Source organism: Trachypithecus francoisi, unplaced genomic scaffold (genome assembly GCF_009764315.1).
Source record: "Trachypithecus francoisi isolate TF-2019V2 unplaced genomic scaffold, Tfra_2.0 Lachesis_group21, whole genome shotgun sequence".
NCBI lineage: Eukaryota > Metazoa > Chordata > Mammalia > Primates > Cercopithecidae > Trachypithecus > Trachypithecus francoisi.
Window position 1 is genome coordinate 21,971,355 of NW_022681467.1, and position 23,108 is coordinate 21,994,462.

Below are 23,108 nucleotides of genomic sequence, written 5' to 3' on the forward strand. Positions count from 1 at the left end.
GCTATGATGACAGAACTGCTGTGGTCATTGTTGTCTATCTTTGGGTTGACCTAACACCCTTTCCCAGGGGTCTCTACCTAGGACTGGAGCTGACAGCCTGTCTTTGAAGGTTGCTAATTAAACTCTGCAGGATTTTCGGGCTCCAGTAGCCTTTTCTGTCAGCGGGTGGAGGGAGAATCCATGCTGGGTGCATATCTGAATGAGCCGTTCCTCCCAGACTCCTGACTGATGAAGGTCAGGGGAGGGGACTCCGGGCAGCCCCAGATCCCACTTGATCATTCAGCATCTGAGAAAGACGCCCAGAGAAGGAGCCTCCCCCAGAGCTGCAGTGAGCCCTTTTCAGCGGGGGCAGCTGAGTCCTCTCCTTAGCCAGGCGTGGCTGAGGTCTCATGGGAACCTGCAGTGCCTCATTGAGAGGAGAAGGTGCCCTGGATGTTCTCTTCCTGAAAGGATATGGTAAATAGGACAACTTGGGGACTGAGCAGGCAGCAGGACTGGCGTCATGACCAATAAGTAGAAAACGTGATTGCAGACTCCAGGATTTCCAAACCTTCCAGTGGGCCAAACCTTCCAGTGGGACCAGGAACGCCATCTCCATGTGGTCTTGCTTTGGGTGCAGGTGGGAAGAGGCAGCAGCAGCGTGACTCACCTTCTCCTCCCCACTCCGATACAAGGGCCATGATCTTTAGTTAAAGACTTCAGCTGCAAGAAAAGATCTTCCAACCTTATGAATGGAAATTATAAAAATACTAAAATTTATTTTAGGAAGGCAACAAGATATGGTGGGTAAGAGTAGGTCACCAAGCCTCAGTCTCCCCTTCTGGCAAATGGGGATAATTTTAATAGGGTCCGCCTGATAGGGATAGCATTGTTGTGAGGATTAAGCAAGATACATGTTGACCCTTAGAACAGGACCTGGTACATACTAAGCACTCAATAAATGCTAGCTGCTATTTTTAAAACTTTGAAAGTCATAATTAGCACCTGCAGTTGTTAAATATTTTAATTTGTGTCTTCATTTTTCTTTTTAAATTTTAATTAATTAATTAATTAATTTTCTATTTTTCTGTTTTTTTTTGTTTTTTTTTTTGAGACAGAGTCTCACTCTGTTGCCCAGGCTGGAGTACTTGGCATGATCTCAGTTCACTGCAACCTCTACTTCCTGGGTTCAAGTGATTCTCCTGCCTCAGCCTCCTGAGTAGCTGGGATTATAGGCATGCACCACAATGCCCGCTAATTTTTGTATTTTTGGTAGAGATGGGGTTTCGCCATGTTGGCCAGGCTGGTCTTGAACTCCTGACCTCTAGTGATCTGGCCACCTCAGCCTCCCTAAATGCTGGGATTACAGGCATGAGCCACCATGCCCAACCTGTTTTTATTTTTAAACTCTGTATTAAAATCATTGCAAAGTCAGTAAGAGAGTCAAATGCATAAAAGGATGGGCAGCGACAGGTGAGATCGCGTAATTTAATGAAGACCTGGAGCAGGAAAGGGGCTTCCGTGTGTCTGCTCCTGGAGCTGCCGGGTGGACAAGGCAGTGACCACACCCTGAGACCCTGAGCTTGCCCTCATGAAGCAGACCTGTCCGGGGTTCTTCCGGACCTGAGTTCTGAGGGCCGCCCCATCTTCCAGGGGCCCCCTGCCTCACCCTCATCAGCATCAACAGGGACATCCAACAAGGGACCGCGTCGGCCCTGCTCAGGCCCTCTCTCCCTTTGTGTAGCCTCCTCAAGGTCTGGCTGCTCCTTTTAAACTCATTAGACGGAATCAGTCAATGTCTCCATCTTGTCTGCTCATAGAATCTAGAGTTAGAGGGACTTGGGTTCCTCTGGGGGCCTGACCCCTGCTGCAGGAATTTCCTCTATAGCCCCCTGACAGAGGCAGGGGTGCTCCTTAGTGGGAGCTACATGTGTTGGGGTAACTCTCCACCAAAGGGGTGCTGTGACCCCCCCCCATCTGAGCCTCTGCTCTGCTCCCATGCAGCCTCCTGCCCTGTCCTGAGCAGATCCCAGCTGTGCACTCTGGAGTGGCTCAGGGACCTCTCTCGCTCCCAGGACCAGGACGAAGAACGGCTCCCCTGGCTTCCCAGTCTTCGTTCCTTAGCAGCTTGGAGTAAAGAGGTAACCTCGACCTGGCGCGGTGGCTCATGCCTGTATTCCCAGCACTTTGGAAGGCTGAGGCAGGCAGATCGCGAGGTCAAGAGATCGAGACCATCCTGGCCAACATGGTGAAATCCCGTCTCTACTAAAAATACAAAAATTAACTGAGAGTGTGCCTATAATCCCAGCTACTAGGGAGACTGAGGCAGGAGAATCGCTTGAACCCAGGAGGCAGAGGTTGCAGTGAGCTGAAATCGCGCCACTACTCCCCAGCCTGGTGACAGAGTGAGACTCTATCTCAAAACAAAAACAAAAACAAAACAAAACAAAACAAAAAAAGAGGTGGACTTAGAGCCACTGCACAGGGGCCCAGGTTCTCAGGCCCAGGTGGAGCAAGGAAATGACGTCTCAGGCTTTTCCTGAGTGTCTCCCCTCCCCTGCCCCACCTCCCAGGACAGAATCAGGAAGGGTCTTCGTGGTGTCCTGAGCACTGGTACCAACTCAGCCGCTTCGGGTTGATGCCTTCCTGGCAGACAGGACCAGCCACTTAATACGTGGGGGCCCAGTGCAAAATGAAGTGTGCACTTGTGTTAAAAAATTGTTAAGAATTTCAAGGCGGTGATGACAGAGCTTAAACAAGCGCAGGCAAGGCCCTGTGACTGCTACACCAGGCGCATGCTGGGACGATCCCCCAGTGATGATGGGAGCACACCCTGCTCATTGCATCTTCCTGGATTTCTGAAGCTCTTTGCCTGTGTTTGTTTGTTTTTGCTTTTTGCATATATAATTCACATACAAGCTGGGCAAGGTGGCTCATGCCTGTAATCCCAGTACTTTGGGAGGCTGAGTGGGGAGGATTGCTTGAGCCCAGGAGTTTGAGACCGGCCTGGGCAACATTGTGAGACCCCCCAATCTCTACAAAAAAATAAAACAATTAGCCAGGCATGGTGGTGCATGCTTGTAGCCCAGCTACTTGGGAAGCTGAGGTGGGAGGATTGCTTGAACCCAGGGGGTTGAGGCTGCAGTGAGCCGTGATCACGCCACTGCACTCAAGCCTGGGTGTCACAGTGGGACCCTGTCTCAGTAAAATAAATAAAATAAAATAAAATAAAATAAATAAACATGCTGTAAAATTCACCCTTTTAAAGTGTGCAATTCAGTGGTTTTTGGTATATTCACAGAGTTGCACAATCGTCACTCTCTGATTCCCGACCATTTTCATCATCCTGGAAAGAAATCCCATATCTGTTAACAGTCACTCTCCAATTCCTCTCTTCCCCCTGGGAAGTAGATTGGAAACCACTAAGCTACTTTCTGTCTCTATGGATTTGCTTATTCTGGACATTTCATCCAGTATATGGTTCTTTGTGTCTGTTTTTTTACTTATCTTAATGCTTTCAAAATTTTCCCATTTTTCATTTCCCTTTATGCCTGAATAACATTCCATTGTACAGATAGACCACATTTTATTTATCATCCTCCTGTTTTAATGTTCCCCTTTGAAATCTGATCTCCACACATGCAGCAGGTACAGTCAATGACTCTCATTTTATAGTAATTATTCCGTCTTCAAAGACTCATCTATTTCCTCTTTTCAACTTATGTGTTAACTGATGTAGAGCAGATACAAAGTGCACACATCTCAAGTGTGAAGGTTGCTAAGTTTTGACACACGTCTTTACCTGAATGACCACCAGCCAGATGCACACATAGAACATTTCATCCTCCCATTGGGCTCTCTCAAGCCTTCTCCCAGGCCATACCATGTGCCCGTACCTCCTTTCCAAGGAAACCACTATTCTAATTTCTATCACCTTAGATTAGCTCTGCCTACCCTTAAACCTCATAGACATGGAGCTGTACAATATATTATTTTTTGCATGACATATTTGCTTAGCAATCAGCCTGTGAGATTCACTCATGCTGTGTGTGGCAGTAGTCTCTTCTTTTTGGTTGCTGTGTAGTATTCCATTGTGTGGCTATGCCACCATTTAGCTACTCTTCTATCCATGAACATTTGAGTTACTTGCAGCTATTGTGAATAAGGTGGATACGAACATTTTTGCATGTATCATTTGGGAGCCATAAGCTCTCACTTCTGTTGAGTATTTACTGAGAAGTAGAACTGATGGGCCGTAAAATGAGCACGTTTAGTTTGAGTAGATACTGCCCAGTTGCTTTCCAAAGTGAGCTGTGCCAATCCCACGAATAGTGCATGGGAGCTCTAGTTGTGCTACATCCTCATCAATGTTGGTGTCAGTCATTCTGGGACATAGTAGCATCTGGGTATAGTTTTAATTTGCATTTAACTGATGGTGAGTGAGATTAGGGACCTTCTTATGTGCTTATTGGCATTTAGATAGCACTTGTTACTTTCCAGTCATAGTTTCCTTTACAATGGGGCAAAGGGATCATGCTTTTCTTTTTCTCTTGGTTTCCTTAAAAGTTCACCCTCGTCAATTTATACTTAATTACACAAGTATTGTATGGATACATTTTCATTGTTTCCTCGCACCCTTGCTAACACTGGATATTACCAGACCTTTGAGAAAAGAAATCAGTCTTACTGGTATTTTAACAGAATGTGCATTTCTCTGATTATTAGTGAAATTAAGCATTTTTCTTATGTTTTTTGGACACTTGTGTTTCTTCCATGTATTGCCTTTTCACATCCTTTGCCAATTTTTAAAATCAGGTTGTTTCTCTTCCTCACTGATTCTGAAAGTTTTTTATACAGTCTGTATAGGAATCTGTTATCTGTTACATGTTGCAAATACTTTATTTTCTTCTGCTGATTGTATTTTTATGTATTTATTATTTTTTCTCAGATAGGGTCTTGCTTTTTGGCTCAGGCTGGAGTGCAGTGCGTTAAACATTAACCTCTAATTCTTTCCTCCTCCCAGCCCCTCGTAACTTCTATTCTACTTACTGTCTTTATGAATTTGCCTATTCCAGCTGACTCATATAAATGGAATCATACAATATTTGTCGTTTTGTAGATATTAATCTTTTCATTTATTTATATATTCTTTGTTTTTGTTTTTGAGACAGGGTCTTGCTCTGTTACTCAGGCTGGAAGGCAGTGGTACCATCATGGGTCACTGCAGCCTTGGCCTCCTGGACCCCAGCAATCCTCCCACCTCAGCCTCCTGAGTAGTTGGGACCACAAGTGTGCACCACAATACGTGGTTAATTTTTAAAATTTTTTGTAGAGACAGGGTCTCCCCACATTGCCTAGGCTGGCCTCGAACTCCTTGGGCTCAAGGGGTCCCCCTACAGTGTTGGGATTACAGGCCTGAGTCGCTGCCCCTGGCCTCGATTGTATTTGTAAAATACTTTTTTTGTTTAGAACTTTTCAAACTTGGCCGGGCGCGGTGGCTCAAGCCTGTAATCCCAGCACTTTGGGAGGCCGAGACGGGCGGATCACAAGGTCAGGAGATCGAGACCATCCTGGCTAACACGGTGAAACCCCGTCTCTACTAAAAATATACAAAACTAGCCGGGCGAGGTGGCGGCGCCTGTAGTCCCAGCTACTTGGGAGGCTGAGGCAGGAGAATGGCGTGAACCCGGGAGGCGGAGCTTGCAGTGAGCTGAGATCCGGCCACTGCACTCCAGCCTGGGTGACAGAGCGAGACTCCGTCTCAAAAAAAAAAAAAAAGAAAAAAGAACTGTTTCAAACTTACAGAAAAATCAAGCAGATAGTACAGAGTGTTTCCATATACTCATGGCCAATGTTCCCTTTGTTAACATCTTGCATGAGTATGGCACATTTGTTAGAAGGAATGAACCAACACTGATACATGATCTAGTCATCGCCTCTCCTTGGGCTCCTCTAGCTGTGACAGTTTCTTAGATTTTCTTTGTTTTTGATGACCTTGATAGTTTTGAGAAGTACTGCTCAGATATTTTCCCAAATGCCTATTTATTAGATTTGTCTGATGTTTTTCTCCTGACTTGACTGGGGTTATGAGTTTTTGAGAGGAAGACCACAGAAGTAAAGTGCTGTTTTCCTCACATCACATCAGAAGTATGTACGATCAACCATGATTGATCACCACTGATGTTGACCTTCATCACCTGGCTGAGGTTGTGTGTGTCAGGGTCCTCCACTCTAAGGTCACTCTTCTCCCCTATTCTATACTGTTCTCTTAGGAAGGAAGTCACTAGGCTTACTCCACATTTAATGAATCAGGTGTTATGCCTCACCCCCTTGAGGCAGAGTATCTGCATAAATTATTTGAAATTTTTCTGTCCAAGGGACTTGTCCCTCCTCCCCCATTTATTAATTTATTCAATCATTTACTTGCAACAGTGAGGACTCAGGGGTATTTATTTGATACTTTGGATGATAATCTGGCACTGCTTTATTTTGTTGCTCAAATAGTTCCACCTTTGGCCGTTGGGAGCGCTCTCACTTGGCTTCTGTGTTTCTTTGATGTAGCTCCATTAATATGCATTTGTTTTTGTTTGTTTTTGAGTGCCTTCTTATTTTCTGGCACCACAAAATACTCCAGGCTCCTCTTGTATGTTTCTGTCAGAGGCATAGAATTGGCCATTTCTCCAAGGAGTCCTGGTGCCTTTCATTGGAGAGTGTTGTTAGAAACCAAGGTCTGGGTGCCAAGTATGCTTTTCGCTACCGGGGTGCTGTTTATTTTAGTCCTTCTCGGATGACAGAGCAAGGAAATATTCGTGTGTATACTAACTTGTGAATATCACATATGTATACATGTTTCTATGTGGAATCTTCTGCCCCTGTGTTAAGCTAGACATGAGTTCATACTGACGTCTCCAACTTTGCTCCATTACCAAGTGGATCATTCTAGCCTCCTCCCCTGGCTTCTCTGTAAATTTGCATTCCAACAGTGAGTGACCTGGCTTCTACTACCCACTCTTTGCTTAATTAATTTTCAATTTCAGTGTGCACATATCAGAATTGTTAATGCATATCCCCACGAGAAACAACTTTATCAAATAGAGTAAGGTCCAAAACTCATATGAGAGAAGAGGCCTTGGTGACTGACCATAGATGGGTTTTCTTAGCCTGCTTGTGTTGTTAGAATGCTTGAGACTTGGTAATGTATAAAGAAAATAGGTTTATTTGGTTCATCGTTCTGCAGACTGTACAAAAAGCATGGCACCAATACCTGCTTCTGATGAAGGCCTCCAGCTGCTTCTACTCATGGCGGAAGGGGAAGGTGAACCACTGTGTGCAGATCACATGGGGAGAGATGAGGCAAGAGGAGGCAGGAGGAGGTTCTATGCTCTTTTCAACAAGTAGCTCTTGAGGGAACTAAGAGTGAAACTTACACCTGCGAGGATGGCAGCAAGCCATTCACAAGAGATCTGCTCCCATGACCCAAACCTCCCACTGGGCCCCACGTCTGACACTGGGGATGAAATTTCAACATGAGATTTTTTTTACGAGGAGGTCAAATATCCAAACCATAGCAATGGGTCTTAATTGCAGCCGGCTTGTGTGGATTCAGTGCTTAACTCCAGTGGTATGTGGGAATCCGGTAAAGACCCTCAGCCAAGATATGAATTGATTATTCTTACTGGTGATTTATAAGATGCTGCTTAAAACCAGAACTCCCTGGGAGGTATGCCACAGCAGTATGTCTACATTATTTCTTAAACATATGTAGATTGATGATTTGCATTTGGTTTACATGTTTACTCAGCCTGATTTAAGCTATGTAATTAGTGGAGTATACAAAACCCCTTAGTAAGCAGTGCCTTAGCTTCCCAAGACCAAGGAATTACATACATATCAAGAAGAAAGTGCTCTTTTTCAAGTGAAGCATGATACAGAAAAATTTCTTCATGGTACTGATAATGCAGTAAAGTGTATATGCTTCTGAGTGATTTGCTTACATGTATGTCAGCAACACATTCAGTATCCAGAATGGCTTGAAGTTATGCCTTCAGAGCCAAAATAACATGATGTTAAATTCTGTGGATTCAATAACAGAATTCATTAAGAAATCTGCCCTGTGAGGTAAATGATTAAACATTGACTCTTTCTCAACATTAGATAATTCTTCTTATTCATCAGAGAAATGTGATTTATGACACATTTAAAAAGCATGTTTAAAGCCGGGCATGGTGGTGTATACCTGTAGTCTCAATTATGTGGGAGGCTGGGGTAGGAGGATCGCTTGAGCCTAGTAGCTCTAGGCTGCAGTGTGCCATGATCACACCCGTGAATAGCCACTGCACTCCAGCCTGGGCAACATAGCGAGATCCCATCTCTAAAACGAAATTTTGTTTTAAAGCATATTTAAAACATACATACATCACCCTGGCCAACATAGTGAAACCCTGCCTTTACTGAAAGTACAAAAATTAGCTGGGCATGGTGGCACGTGCCTGTAATCTCAGCTACTCGGGAGGCTGAGGCAGAAGAATTCCTAGAACCCGGGAGACAGAGGTTTCAGTGAGCTGAAATTGTGCCACTGTGCTCCAGCCTGAGCAACAGAGGGAGACTCTGTCTCAAAAAACAAACAACAAAAAAGTCATACATAGAAATATTCCAGTAGAATACAAAGAACCACTTTCTAGAACTGAATGCACCAGAGAGGATTAGAAACCCACTTATTCTCTCCCAGCTTCAAGTATTTAATGTTCCTACTTTCGCATGTGGCAGGCTTGCTGACTCAGATCTGAAGTGTTGAAAGACAGACTGATAATTTCTGGTCCACATTTGATGCAAATATTTAGAACTATCTAGCAGAGCTTGCTGCCTTTCCAACAATCCAGTTAGTGAATTGAGAATGTTCTCATTTAATAGAAATGAAGCGTAAAAGAAGGATCCACCTGGCCATGGGACTGGAGGAATAGCCCAAGCCATGCTCCATGGAGGCACAGATAGACACCCTCAGGAAAGCCGACCCTTTGAAAAAATGGCCTAGTGTGTGTATTTCCACACTGCCCCCTGCTGGCTGACACTGGAATATTGATTCTTCCTGTGGCTCTAGGAAGACTTAACAGGATGAGGCCAGCGGCCACCCCGCAAGGAAACTTGAGCAAGAGGCAGCTGGATTTGGCTGAGACACTCTCCTCAGGGAAGGCTAGGTCTGGGAGTGGGTTTGAACAGTAGTGGAGAAATAACTTCCACAGGGCATGTCAGAGTAAGTTCTGGTGTTTCCAAGAGAATGGGGCAGGATCTTAGTGGAATTTAGAAGTCAGGCAGGTGGAAAAGCATCCAGGACGCCATTCCAAGGGCTCGAGTCTCTGGAGACAGCCTGGCAAGATTGGGTGCCAGCTGTGGAGAGGAGAGCAAGGCGACGAAACACAGGGTAAGGTCTGGAGGTGTTCATAGTTCACTACGGGACATGTACATGAAAGTAAATAATTATGTCCCAAGGTGCTAAGGGGGCTAGTTACCTCACACAGGATCTTAGAAGAGGTCTCCTGGAGACCATGTCTGAGCTAGTCCTGAGGTGTGAGTAGGGATTCTCCACAGGGCGGAGAAGGGCTTGAAAGAGTCTGGCAATGTGGAGCACATCAGGATTATGGCAGGCGAGTTTGGAGAACGAGGCAGAGTCCAGCCTATAAAAGATCTCTTGCAATTTGTTGAGGAGCCATGAACTTCTCCCATGCATAGTGAAATGTCCTTAAAGGATTTTGAATAGATTTAAAAGACACTCAGAAACAAAAAATGGTAGATTCAAAATAGACGGTAGGGATCACTTTCTTCCATTTTCTTTGAAGAATCAGAAGTGTTTACTACCTGGATTGTTTCTGCTACATCTGAAGGATATTCGCGTAAACCCGCCATATGTCTTTTCAACAATTTTGTACTTTGCCTTTTTATGGTGCAGGCAAGCTCTGGAGTACTTGGACTTTCAGGTGAGTGGGAAAACAAAGAAATTCATGCCTGATCACGTTGAGCCACTAATGTAATGTTGCTTTGACACTAATGGAGATGTAACTTGTTTTAAGACATAATAGAACCTCCTAAGTGGATGTGGGAGTCGTAAGAAGGAGGAATCTGGGTTTCTGCAAGTGAGACAGCATGTATTTATTTATTCAGCCAGTCAGTCACTGGGTCGATGTGCTTAGCTTTCTGCTCTATGCTGGGTGCTGTGTGGGATATAAAAGAAGCTGAGGCCGGGTGCCTGTAATCCCAGCACTTTGGGAGGCCGAGGCAGGTGGATCATGAGGTCAGGAGATCGAGACCATCCTGGCCAACATGGTGAAACCCTGTCTCTACTAAAAATACAAAAATTAGCTGGGAGTGGTGGTGTGTGCCTGTAATCCCAGCTACTTGGGAAGCTGAGGCAGGAGAATGGCGTGAACCAGGGAGTCGGAGGTTGCAGTGAGCAGAGATAGCGCCACCGCACTCCAGCCTGGCAACAGAGTGAGACTCCATCTCAAAAAAAAGAAAAAAAAAAAAAAGCTGAAATTCCAGCTCTTATCCCCCAAAGAATCTGTACTCTGCTTGGGAATCCACAGAAGAAGGAAACAATGTCAGCAAAGTAAGATTGTGCTGGATGACCTCAAGATAGATGGTAAGGACGTTTTGATGGGATAAAGGAAATCTTTGTTGTTTCAGAGATGAGCTTTACTGGCTTTGAGCTAGGTGATAGACGTAAGTGGTTGGAGTGCGACTGGGGAGAATTTCAGGGCTGGATAAGGGCCAAGTGTGAATGGATGGTCTCATGTAGGAAGCCATCAGGATAGGCATAGCAAATCCAGGGGTCCTGTAACCATGGACAGAGGATCTTTGCTGATGTAGGAATTGCATGGCAGGTCAGTACACCTCAGTGAGCCTGGAGACCCTGTTGCTTCCTATTCCCTACCTCGAGGCACCCAGTCTTATAACTTTGGGCTGCATCTCTGAGACAGTAGACTCTGGAGATAATAGCCATAACTTCTTCTTTAACATTCACTCAAGATGAGCTGATAAAGTACCTCTTTCATGAAATATCTCTGTAATTTCTATAGTTAGAAGTTGAAACTACTCTCATCACATCTTTTGATGTTTATATGCACACTCTTCTGTTAAAAAAAGATTGCCCGGCCGGGTGCGGTGGCTCAAGCCTGTAATCCCAGCACTTTGGGAGGCCAAGACGGGTGGATCACGAGGTCAGGAGATCAAGACCATCCTGGCTAACACAGTGAAACCCCGTCTCTACTAAAAAATACAAAAAACTAGCCGGGCGACGTGGCGGGCGCCTGTAGTCCCAGCTACTCGGGAGGCTGAGGCAGGAGAATGGCGTAAACCCGGAAGGCGGAGCTTGCAGTGAGCTGAGATCCGGCCACTGCACTCCAGCCTGGGCGGCAGAGCGAGACTTCGTCTCAAAAGAAAAAAGAAAAAAAAAGATTGCCCTAGTTTTTAGGGCTAATATTAGGCTAATATTAGATGTTTCTGGCATATTCTTTACAAGGCCTTCAAACTAAGTTATGGTATAATATTTGCAATTAGAAAAACAAGTACCCAAAGCATGCTTAGAGGTATTTTTATGTTTTCTGGTGTCAGTTGGAGGTGGAGAGGCCACCAGTGCTCTGAATCCGGAGGCTAAGATGAGCTACTTGTTAGGCTTGGCTGTTTGGAATTGTCTGACTTTGTAAAAGCAGACGAAATGAAGATATTGTAGTTAGTGGCATGAGTGGGCCACCCAGAAAAATCAAAGTTCAGGTTGGACTCATTTTCTCACGTATTTAAGTGTCTTTGCCATTTGTTTGCCTTCTCCTGTGCCTCCACCTCTCATCATTAGGAGATGGGACCACCATGTTCGGAGGCCCACTCAGCCTATGCACTCAGCAGGTTGGAACTATTAGGAAAGTACAGTCTTTGGGAGCTGTCCTTAACCAGTGATGGACAGATATTGGTGTATAAATTCCCCAGCTCCCTCGCCCTGCAGGCAGGATAACCCTGAGGAATATGTTCTACTCTGGCATCCAGGGGCCCCCCCAAACAGAGTGAAGCTCCAGTTGCCCATGCAATAAACATGCTAACACAGCCTTTTTGGGCTACCTTCCCTTCCCTTTTTCCATTCCCCACTTGCAGCCTTTCCAGGGATTACCTCTCGAATAAACCACTTGTACATGAATCCTTGACTTGGCATCTACTTCTTGGGGAACCCAGCCTCAGGCAATGAGTAACTCACATAGAGACAGCCTGCTATCTAAGTATAAACGAAGATGAAGGAAAACTCTATTTTCTTTGGATCTGATCAAGTTTATTTACAATCTTGATTTTATTTTTATTATTTGTTTATTTATTTAATTTATTTAATTGAGACTGAGTCTCTCTCTTGTTGCCCAGGCTGGAGTGCAGCGGTGTGATCTTGGCTCACTGCAACCTCCACCTCCTGGATTCTAGTGATTCTCCTGACTCAGCCTACAGAGTAGCTGAAATTACAGATGTGTGCCACCACACCCGGCTAATTTTTTGTGTTTTTGTATTTTTATGGGGTTTTGCCATGTTGACCAGGCTTGTCTCGAATTCCTGACCTCAAGTGATCCACCTGTCTTGGCCTCCTAAAGTGCTGGGATTACAGGTGTGAGCCACCACACCCGGCCTACAATCTCAATTTTAGATTTCACTTATATTCTTCTGCTCTGTAATCCAGTGTGGAGTGCAGTGGTGCAGTCATAGCTCACTGCAACCTCAAATCCCTGGGCTCAAGCAATCCTCCTGCCTCAGCCTTCTGATTAGCTGGGACTACAGGCATACACTACCACACCCAGCTAATGTATTTTTATTTTTTGTAGAGACGAGGTCTCACTATGTTGCCCAGGCTGGTCTCTAATGCCTGGCCTCAAGTGATCCTTTTTCCTCAGCCTCCCAAAGTGCTGAAATTACAGGGATAAACCACCACCAAGCCTGGCACAATCCCACTTTTAAAAAACGTATTGTCGCAATGATATATCCATTAGTTCTGAGGCAATTGACATTTATTTTGTATCAGGTAGTTCCAAATTCATCCTCTTATTTAATTTTTACAAAGGCTTCATGAGGTAGGTGGTATTACACCCAGTGCATGGATGAAGAAACTGAAGTTCAAAGACATTAAAGGATTTTCCCAAAGACTCCCATGCAAGGGGCCGTGCTGGAGCTTAGGTCTTCTGTCTCTCCAAGTTCTACATACTTTACCACTCTGGCCCACTGCCTCTGACATGCTCCACTTCATCCCAAGACCTTTCTGAGTTTAAGAAGAAAGCCCAGCACAACGTATGCAGTGGACCTCAGCTGGCCATTCAGATGCAGAAAGTTTGTTTTCTTGAGAAACAGATTTCCTCTCAAGCACAGCAGTACCAAGGCTAAGAGGAGCCTCCTGCTTCCAGACAGGCTGCCAACTTGCTGCACATAAGTCCCTCTTCTTTCTCCTATCTTGATGGGCTAGGAAGCAGTCAGATGTCTTGGTGGCACTGCCCTGGAGAACAGTGAGATTGTGGGGAAATGACAGCCTGGAAGGTCCTTGACGTGTGGGCATAGGTCCAGGGCCAGCCCAAGGGAGTGTAGATATGAGATTGGATTGTGGAGTACTTGCCCTTCCCTTCAACATGGGAATGCAGGGAAAATCAATAAGTAATAAAAAGAATGAGCTGTGGCTAAACCCCTATAGCAGACACCCCAGCCAGATCCCTGGGAATCTCTTTTACTGGCTGTGGCCAGCGTCTCACATATCTCTGCAACCCTTTCCAGAGGATGACCCCTGGGCAAGAAGTCCTGCTTCTCCTAATGCACAGCTAGTGTGCAGGGTATGGAAAGCTAGCCCCCTTACCTCCGGGAGGGACAAACTCTGGAGTGCGTGTCACACAACAGAGCTTCCTGGGATCCAGTTGAGAACCGGCTCCAGTGGAATTCACATCTTTGCTTGGCATCATCCGCTGCCTATTGCTCCCATTTGGTTTCTCCTGTACGCCCCGCCCCAATACATCACAGCTCTAGAATTTCCTTCTCAGGCTCTGCTTCTGGCGAACCTGACCTGTGACAAAAGCTAACATTTATAAAGCACGTATTACGTGTCGGACACTTGCCAAACAATTTGCATGGGTTATTTGGTTGAATATTCATGATACCCATGAAGCAGGAGCAATTATTCCCATTTCACATATGAAAACATTGAGAATCTGAGAGGTTAAATAGTTCCCCCAAGGTCACACAGCGGATGTGGAAGGGCTGGAGTTTGAACCTGGGCTATCTGGTTCTGAGATCCTCACTCTTCCATGCTTTTTTTTTTTTTTTTAAAGGTAAGATCAACTTCAGAGGGAGCCTTGAAAAAGCAGACAGCAGAAAATGTCTCGAAAATCCAAACAAATGCCAGGATCACTCAGAGGGAACGTGGAAAAGGGTAAAGGCACACCTCCATCTGACAAGGGGAGTGTTAGAGAAAGCAGGGACTCCAAAGCCACTGGGGCCACAGTCCTCAGTGACAGCTCACTGCCCTGCCCCAGGCCTTGAGCATGGGGCTGTGGCAAGGTGAGATTTGAAGCTTAGAAAATTCTGTAGCTGTACCTTTGAGGCAGCAAAGACAAACCCTGGACCTTGAGAAAATGTCCTTGTTTAAAAAAATAAAAGCACACATTGAATGCCATCTGTATGCCAAGCCTCAGGTTAGGTGCTGTTGGTCTGAAAGTGCTCACAGCAGGGTGAGGCCTAGCAATTGCTCCAGCCTACTGCCTCTGGGTGCCCGCACCTCATCCTCCTGTTTTTGTGGGTCTGTTTCGACCCCAAACTGCCTGCGGGTTCTGCTCCCAGCCTTTCTCCCTGGGCCTTTGCCTCTGTGGTCCGGGCTCTCAGACTCTGGTCTGCTGGCCCTTGTCTGGATGCTACCCACACCACAGTGTTGGCTGAGAGCTGTCTCTGGTCTCTTGAGCTGTCCTGACAGGTGCCAGTCTCCCAGGGGACTTGGTCAGCTGGCCATGGGACTCACCCTGGTCCCTAGGAGTACAAGGAGGTCCTCCTCCCCACCACTCCATCAAATGAGTTCTAACATCTTCACAACAAAGCCAGAGGCTTTCTGTCCCACCTTCTGTCCTTCCGGCCTGGTCAGTGTCCATGAGACACCCAGGACTGGGGAGGCCCCCTCTGCTCTGGCCAGTGGCTGGGCAAGGCTGAAAGCTCCCCATGTCAGATGTGTAGCCAGCAAAGAGTTCCCCACCCCAGGGGCCAGTGGTCAGAGCCATACTGTTTGTGTGCAGCTGGACACTGTGAGTGGCCTTGGTGGGGGCAAGTGGGAGGGAAGAGCTGAAGAAGAGTATGGGGACTTGCAGCCGGTTAGTCCACTTGCTTTGAGGGTGGTAAATGTTGGGATTTTAGGAGCTTTTAAAAAATGAATGTCGAATTTGCATACTGTAAAATGTATAAATTTTGAGTGTAAAAGGTGAAAAAGGTATTTGTGCGTGTGTGCACCCATGTAACCACTACCTGAATTCAAAGATAGAGGCTTCCATCCCCAACAAAGTTCTTTCCAGTTAACAAACCCTCCCACTCCAAAGAGAATCACCTTTCCATCCTCTGTTGTTGTAGGTTGGTTCTTGGTTTTTGTCTCTTCTCCAACTTCGTGTGAATGGGATCATGCTGTGTGTGCTTTTTCGTATCTGGCTTCCCTGTGAGATATATCCATGTTGTTCTGTTTCAATAATTCATTCATTTTGATTGCTAAGTAGTATTCCATTGTGTGAATATACCTCACTCTTATTATTCACTCACCTGTTGATGGGAATTTGCATTCTTTTTTTTTTGATACGGAGTCTTGCTCTGTCTCCCAGGCTAGAGTGCAATGGTGTGATCTCAGCTCACTGCAACCTCTACTTACTGGGTTCAAGAGATTCTCCTGTCTCAGCCTCCCAAGTAGCTGGGACTACAGGTACGCGCCACCACGTCCAGCTAATTTTTGTATTTTTAGTTGAGACGGGGATTTACCATGTTGCTCAGGCTGGTCTTGAACTCCTGACCTCAGGTGATCTACCCGTCTCGGCCTCTCAAAGTGCTGGGATTACAGGCATGAGCCCACTGTGCCCGGCTGGGAATTTGCATTCTTTTTTCCAGGATGGGGCTTTTATGAAGAAAGCTGCTATGAACATTTGGATACAAGTCTTTGTGTAGACACATGTTTTGATTTCTCCTAGGTATATACCTAGGAGTGGGATTGCTGGCCCATATGTTTAACTATTAGAAACTGCCAAATGGTTTTTCAAAGCCATTGTACCATTTTGCACTCCCATCAGCAGTGAGGAGAACTGGGAATGGGTTTTTAATATGCCTCATTCTCACTTAATCTTCAGGTTTGAACCCAAACATCATTTCCACAGGAAAGTCTTCCCTTGCCCTCCAGACTAGGAGAAAACCCCATATTTTATATCCAGATCCCCTTGTTAATGGCCCTAATCACAAATGAACTAATTAAAGACCTGCATGCATTGTTCAAGTCTGCTCAGCTGCTGGCCTGTTTGAGGCTCCTTGACAGTGGCCTCCAACCCTGCATCCCCAGGCCTGGCCGCCATGCCCAGCACAGAGATAGGCTCAGCCAATGTTTGTTCCCAACAGGCTGGCCAGTCAGGTAGAGCCCAGCATCCTGCAACTTAGCTGCCCTCGTTTTGGTCCTGCACGTAGGGTTTGCTGTGTTCTGTTCTCTGGTGATTGCCCTGTTTCATTTCTCGCCACTCCCCTGCTCACAGCCTGTGCTAGAGCTGTGTAACTCTTTTCAAAGGACCTCTTGTGGGATCTCAGACAACACAATTCTGAGCTTAGTGAACTCTTATAGAAAATGCAAATATTGTTCTGGCATGGGGGTTCAGGCCTGTGTAATCCCAGCACTTTAGGAGGCTGAGGCAGGTGGATTACTTGAGGTCAGGCGTTCAAGACCAGCCTGGCCAACATGGCGAAACCCCATCTCTACTAAAAATACAAAAACTAGCCAGGCATGGTGGTGCGGGCCTGTAATCCCAGCTCCTCCGGAGGCTGAGGCAGGAGAATCACTTGAACCCAGGAGGCAGAGGTTGCAGTGAACCCAGATCGTGCCATTGCACTCCAGCCTGGGTGACAGAGCGAGACTCCATCTAAATAATTAAAAAAAAAAAAAAAAGAAAAAAGAGAAAAGAATATACAAATATCCAGCCCTAAAAGATAAAATCCTGGTTTCTGCCAAAAACCTTGATGATGCTCTGTTTTCTTTCACTGAATTCAACATGTTTTCACATAGAAAACATGTTTTCAAACACACGTTTTGTAGAAGCTCAGAAAAGACAATTTTGGGCCCAGTGGGTACTCATAGAAAGATACAAATATCCAGCCCTAAAACCTAAAAGTAAGGTTTGTGCCAACAAACTTGATAACGTACTGTTTTCTTTCACTGAATTCAACATGTTTTCATGCAGAACAGTTTTCAAATAAATGTTTTGTAAATGCTTAACAAAGACTTTTTTGAGCCTAATAGACTCAAAATGATGCAAATATCAAGCCCTAAAAGCTAATAGAAAGCCTTGGGCTTACAGAGCTAGAAAGAGATGACAAGTTCTGCCCATGCCACACGGTCTGGCACAGGTTTATCGGGGCACCTTTCTCTGCTCCATTCTCTCACTTTTTCCTGGACTCTGCCCAAGTCTCATTTCTAATGTCCCAGGACAAGTTATGTGTCTGCCTTTGAGCTCCCATAGCAACTCCCCAAGTTCCCTTTGAGCATCTGATGTTTCCCCATTACAGTAGATTGTGGACATTCCAGAGCAGGACATCCTAGGATTTTTGCAAATCTCATTATACATCATTCCCCTATAAAATTCAGTAAAGCTTGATTAGAAAACACAAACGGCCTCTCTTTAGGTCTTGAACATATACTCCAGGGACAGCCATTTATAAAGCTCCCAAGGCATACCTGAGCCCAGCACTGATGCCACCCTAGTGCCAGGCCTGTCTTCTAGGGCAGATCAGACATATTGTGACGATGCCTCAGACAGGTATTGGACATCTCCAAGAGCAACAAGTTCAGCTCCTCGTAGACAAGTGTGTTCTTTAAAAAAATTCATTATTTATTTATTTTTTAGAGTCAGGGTCTTGCCCTGTGACCCAGGTTAGAGTGCAGTGGTGTGATCATGGCTCACTGTAGCCTGACCTCCTGGGTTCAAGTGATCCTTCTGCCTCAGCTTCCTGATTAGCTGAGATTACAGGGATGCACCATCACACCCAATGAATTTTTAAAATTTTTGCAGAGTCAGGATCTTGCTATGCTGCCCAGGCTGGTCATAAACTCCTGGGCTCAAATGATCCTCCCACTTTGGCCTCTCAAAATGTTGGGATGACAGGTGTGAACCACAGTGCGCCACAAAGAAGTGTATTCTTATGGATGAAAATGACGGTAGTATTGGAGCTGAGACCAAGAAGAATTGTCACCTGAATGAAAACATTGGGAATGGATTATTGCATCAAGCTCTTAGTGTCTTCTTACTCAACACCAAAATGAGCTCCTGTGACAGCAGAGATCAGATGCTAAAATTACCCTTCCAGCCAGTTTCACCAATACTTGTTTGTAGTCATCCATTAAGTAATCCAGACAAGCTTGAGAGAAATGATGTCATTGGCACAAGTTGAGTAGCACAGAGGCATCTAAAAGCTGAATTAGGAATGCCCGTGGAAGAGGCTCCTCCAGAAGAAACCTATTATCTCGCATCAACTGACAACAAAATTCAATCTGATGGCATCTGGGGAGAACATAAAACTGATTGTATTTTGTTTGTGAGCAAGAACAGAACTTTGAATTCAGATCCCAGATCCCAGTGAGACAAAAAGCTATTTTCAGTGTGTCAAAGGAAGAGCTAGAACTTCTGAAAAATGTAGTCACTGGTGAAATTAAAATAACTCCATGGTTTCAAGTTATTATAGAGACTTTTCTCTTTAAATGGTGGGATAACTTAAATCATTTGAATCAGTTTATTGACCATGGAAAAATAAATAGGATGTGGATGTGGAGATAAATGATTAATAAAGTACTGAAAACTTTCTCTACTTAAACTTAGAATAAGCTGGGCACAGTGGCTCACGCCTTGTAATCCCAGTAATTCGGAAGGCCGAGGCAGGCAGATCGCTTGAGCCCAGGAGTTCGAGACCAACTTGGGCAACATGATGAAACCCTGTCTTTGCTAAAAATACAAAAAATTAGCCAGGCATGGTGATGCATGTCTGTGGTCCCAGTTACTCGGGAGGCTGAGGCGGGAGGATCGCTTGGTCCTGGGAGGTCGAGGCTACAGTGAACCATAATCATTCCACTGCACTCCAGCCTGGATGATAGAATGAGATCCCGTAAAAAAAAAAAAGAAAAAGAAAAAAAGGCCGGGCATGGCGGCTCACGACTGTAATCCCAGCACTTTGGGAGGCCGAGGTGAGTGGATCACCTGAGGTCTGCAGTTTGAGACCAGCCTGGCCAACATGGTGAAATCCCATCTCTCTAAAAATACAAAAATTAGCCAGGCATGGTGGCAGGTGCCTGTAATCCCAGCTACGTGGGAGGCTAAGGCAGGAGAATTGCTTGAACCTGAGAGGCAGAGGTTGCAGTGAGCCAAGGTCAAACACATTTTCATGACACGTTTGGACAAGTAAGTGAAGCTCTTCACTTTTCACATGTTGCAACAAACATTTTGAGAACATTTGTAGAGTGCTTTTCTATTTTCCAGGTGCTTTATAAATAATTTAATTTTTATCATAGTTCAGAAAAGTGTTCAAAGGAAACTACGTGCTTGACTAACTCAAAACAGTTCTAATTAACTTTCCATATTAATAGATTAGACTGGTAGAGCTGATTCAAGAACAATTAAATGATATATAAATAATGCGTCCTGATTTCTATCTTTCTAAGCTGACTTTGTGGTTTAATCATTCTGGAAGTATACTTAAAGTCAACCATTGCTTTTGGTAATGACATTGGTTAGGTTAAACATTCTTTTAAGTAGTATATGCAAGTTAGTCAGGTCTGTATTTTCAGAATTACATTGAACAGAGAGGATATTCATAAAATGGGAATTGAGTTGCACTTTGCAGCAGGGTTTCTTAACCTTGGCACTGTTGACATTTGGGCTGGATATTTCTTAGTTATGGGGTTCCATCCTGTGCATTGTAGGATGGTTAGCAGCATCTTGGGTTCTACTCACTGAATGCCATTAGCTCCCCTACCGACGACAACAAAAATTTCATCAGATATTGCCAAATGTTCCCAGGGAGACAAAGTCAGCACTAGTTGGGAACCACTATTCTGCAAAGTCAAGTCATCTTGTAGGGAAAAAAAATAACAGAGAGAAAGGCTAGTGTTAATGTTAAACAGATTCAGATTATGAAATATGTATATATCAATGTTTACAATTTAGCCTTGATTAATGCACTTTTTAAAAACTTGGTATAGATAGATTTCTCAAATTTTAAATCTTAACACAGCTTTATTATCCTTAAAGGTTATATAATAATGTCTAATGAGAAAAAAAAAGTAAAAATCTGTTTCTTATAAAGCTGAATGTTTTATAGATTCAGTAGAATAATTCATGCCTTGTTAACCCTGAACAGTTAATTTATAATTTCAGGAGAAACTACGTAGCAAGTATTTATTTTATTGAAAAGGAAAAGCAACAAAAATTACTACATTAAAAAAATAAAGCTACGGAAATAGATCTGCCCCTAAAATAAATGACTTCACCCTGAAACAGGACTGAGTGGCATTAAGCATGACTTTGCCCAATTCTGTAAAGCCAAGTGATGCCGCGCAAGCTGGCACGCAGAGGCCTGAGAAGATGTCCTGGAGTAGGAGGGATCCTGGGGGCGCCAGATCCACCTTGGGAGGAGAAACAGGTGAGACAGGTGGTGAGGACAAGAAGCCTGACACAAAGCAGCATCCAAATGGTACCTCTCAAGCTCATCAACGTGCCAGATTTAACTCATTCTTTTTTTTTGAGACAGGGTCTTGCTCTGTTGCCCAGGCTGGAGTGCAACAGCAGGATCATGGCTCACTGCAGTCTTGACCTCCTGGGCTCAAGCAATCCTCCCATTTCAGCTTCCCAAGTAGCTGGGACTACAGGTGCATATCACCACGCCTGGCTGAGTTTTTATTTCTTGTAGAGATGGGGTCTTGCCATGTTGCCCAGGCCGGTCTCAAACTCCTGGGTCAAGCAGTCCTTCTGTCTTAGCCTCCCAAAGTGTTTGGATAAGAGGCATGAGCCACCGCACCTAACCTAGACTTTAACTCTTAACCTTCTTTTTCTCTGCCATTGCTCCTGCAGCTGTGGCTGCCTGCAGTCCATCCTGCCCCCAGCAACTACAGTCATCTTTAGAAATGCAAGCCTGATCATGGAATCCACCTTCCTAACACCCTTCAGAGCTCTCCTCTTCCTTACACCCTTGCTATGCAAAGGGTAGTCCATAGACCAGCAGCGTCAACATAATCAGGGAGCTTGTTAGAAATGTAGAATCTGGTCCACCCCAAACCTGCTGAAGCAGAAGCTGCATTTTACCAAGATCCCAGGGAATTTGTGTGCCCATTATAGTTTGAGAAGTGCTTCCCAAGAGACATAGGGCAAGCAGCAGGAGGGATCTTTGCAGATCTTGCTCCTTTCATTCTCCAGTCTCATCTTTCACTCTCCTCCATCTGTGCCCACATTCCCATTGTACTGGACCGCTTGCAACTTCTTGAATGCACCATAGTCTTGTTTCCTTTTTTGCAGTGATTCTGTATCTTTCCCATCTTCACCTGGATGCCCCCATTCATCCTTTCAGACTTGCCTTCTCTAGCAAATCTTTCTTGCTAATTCCCATGTTTAACACAACACTTTTCCATAGTGCATGGTCATTATCCTTTCTGCATCAGACTGTGAGCACCTTGAAGGCAGTGGCAGTGACTCATTCATTGTGGCATCTGTGGATTCCAGTGGACTGCCAGGCATGCAATAGAAAATCAAAAAAGATTTACTGCTAAATGATCCTCAACTCCAGCGGCAGCTCCATGTGCCATTTCTCTTCTGCTCTGGCCTTGTCTCTTCCTGTGTCTAACTGGGGCTGGGCCTTCACCTAGGTGTCTGCATGGAAGGGAGAGGGACCTGGAGGACCATCACCAATCCATCAATAGCCTCCCAGTTGAGATGACTTCAGCTCTGACTTTGAAGAGCTATGATATTGTTTGTAGGAGTAAATTAATACGTGTAAAGGCTACAAAGTAAACAGTTAAATTAATTGTTTTGGAACAGGTCATATAGGCTCCTGAGAGATGATCATACACATCTCTATTAACTCCACATTCAGTGACATCATGTGGGTAATTTGGAATTGGCTGGGTCACCTTTTACATCATAGAAATTGGCAAATAGTACAAATTAAGGTTCCCTCACCCCTACTCTGGCATAGAGCTGATACACTAGCACACCTCTGGTTATATGTCATGCGTGTGCCACCAGAACAAAACACCTAACAGCAGGCATGTTGCCTCTGTTGCCCACCATTATGGCTCCCGCACGGAGCAGACAGACTCACGGTAGGAACTGAATGCATGTTTTTTGAGTGGAGGCACGAACAAATCCATGAAACGCCCAAGATGAGGCAAAGAAGGACATTAGCTCAAATGTTAAACATAAGTTAGGAGCTGAGATAATGCAAAGAGGAAAAATGTTCTGTAATTCTAAGTAAAATCCATCTCTAAGGCAGGATGCTGCCTATGAGGGCTCCACAGACAGATGAGGGAGGCCTGGGTCCTGCCTTTGGAGAGAGTCTGACAGCTCGACTTTTGGAAACAGCCATCTGCACAGGTCAGCATCTTCCTAGCTGGCAGGGAGCAGATTTGCAGACCACATCACATATGAAATTCCAGAAGAACCTCTTGGAGTCTGCTCTTGTGCAAATGAGCCTAGAAAGCCCGTTAACTTTGGGTGGAGGCTTACACCATTTGGCTGTCCTAAGCGGGCCCAAAGCCCAGGAAAACCCACCAGCCCTTTGCTTCCTGCTTCCTCTATTTGTTTTCCCCAGGACATCAGAGGTGATGACATGATTTGGCTTGGGCACCGTCAGGAATAAACGATATTTAAGAGATGTCA

At 45.0% G+C, this 23,108-nt stretch overlaps 1 long non-coding RNA gene and 1 pseudogene across 1 annotated transcript; both read left to right on the forward strand.

Moving 5' to 3' along the window:
• Window positions 1-9,328: 9,328 nt before the first annotated feature.
• Window positions 9,329-23,108, forward strand: LOC117068259. Its single transcript, XR_004431050.1, has 2 exons — window positions 9,329-9,397; window positions 21,309-23,108. It is a non-coding gene; the product is annotated as an uncharacterized LOC117068259 (long non-coding RNA).
• On the forward strand, window positions 17,996-19,032 carry LOC117068258 (annotated as a pseudogene).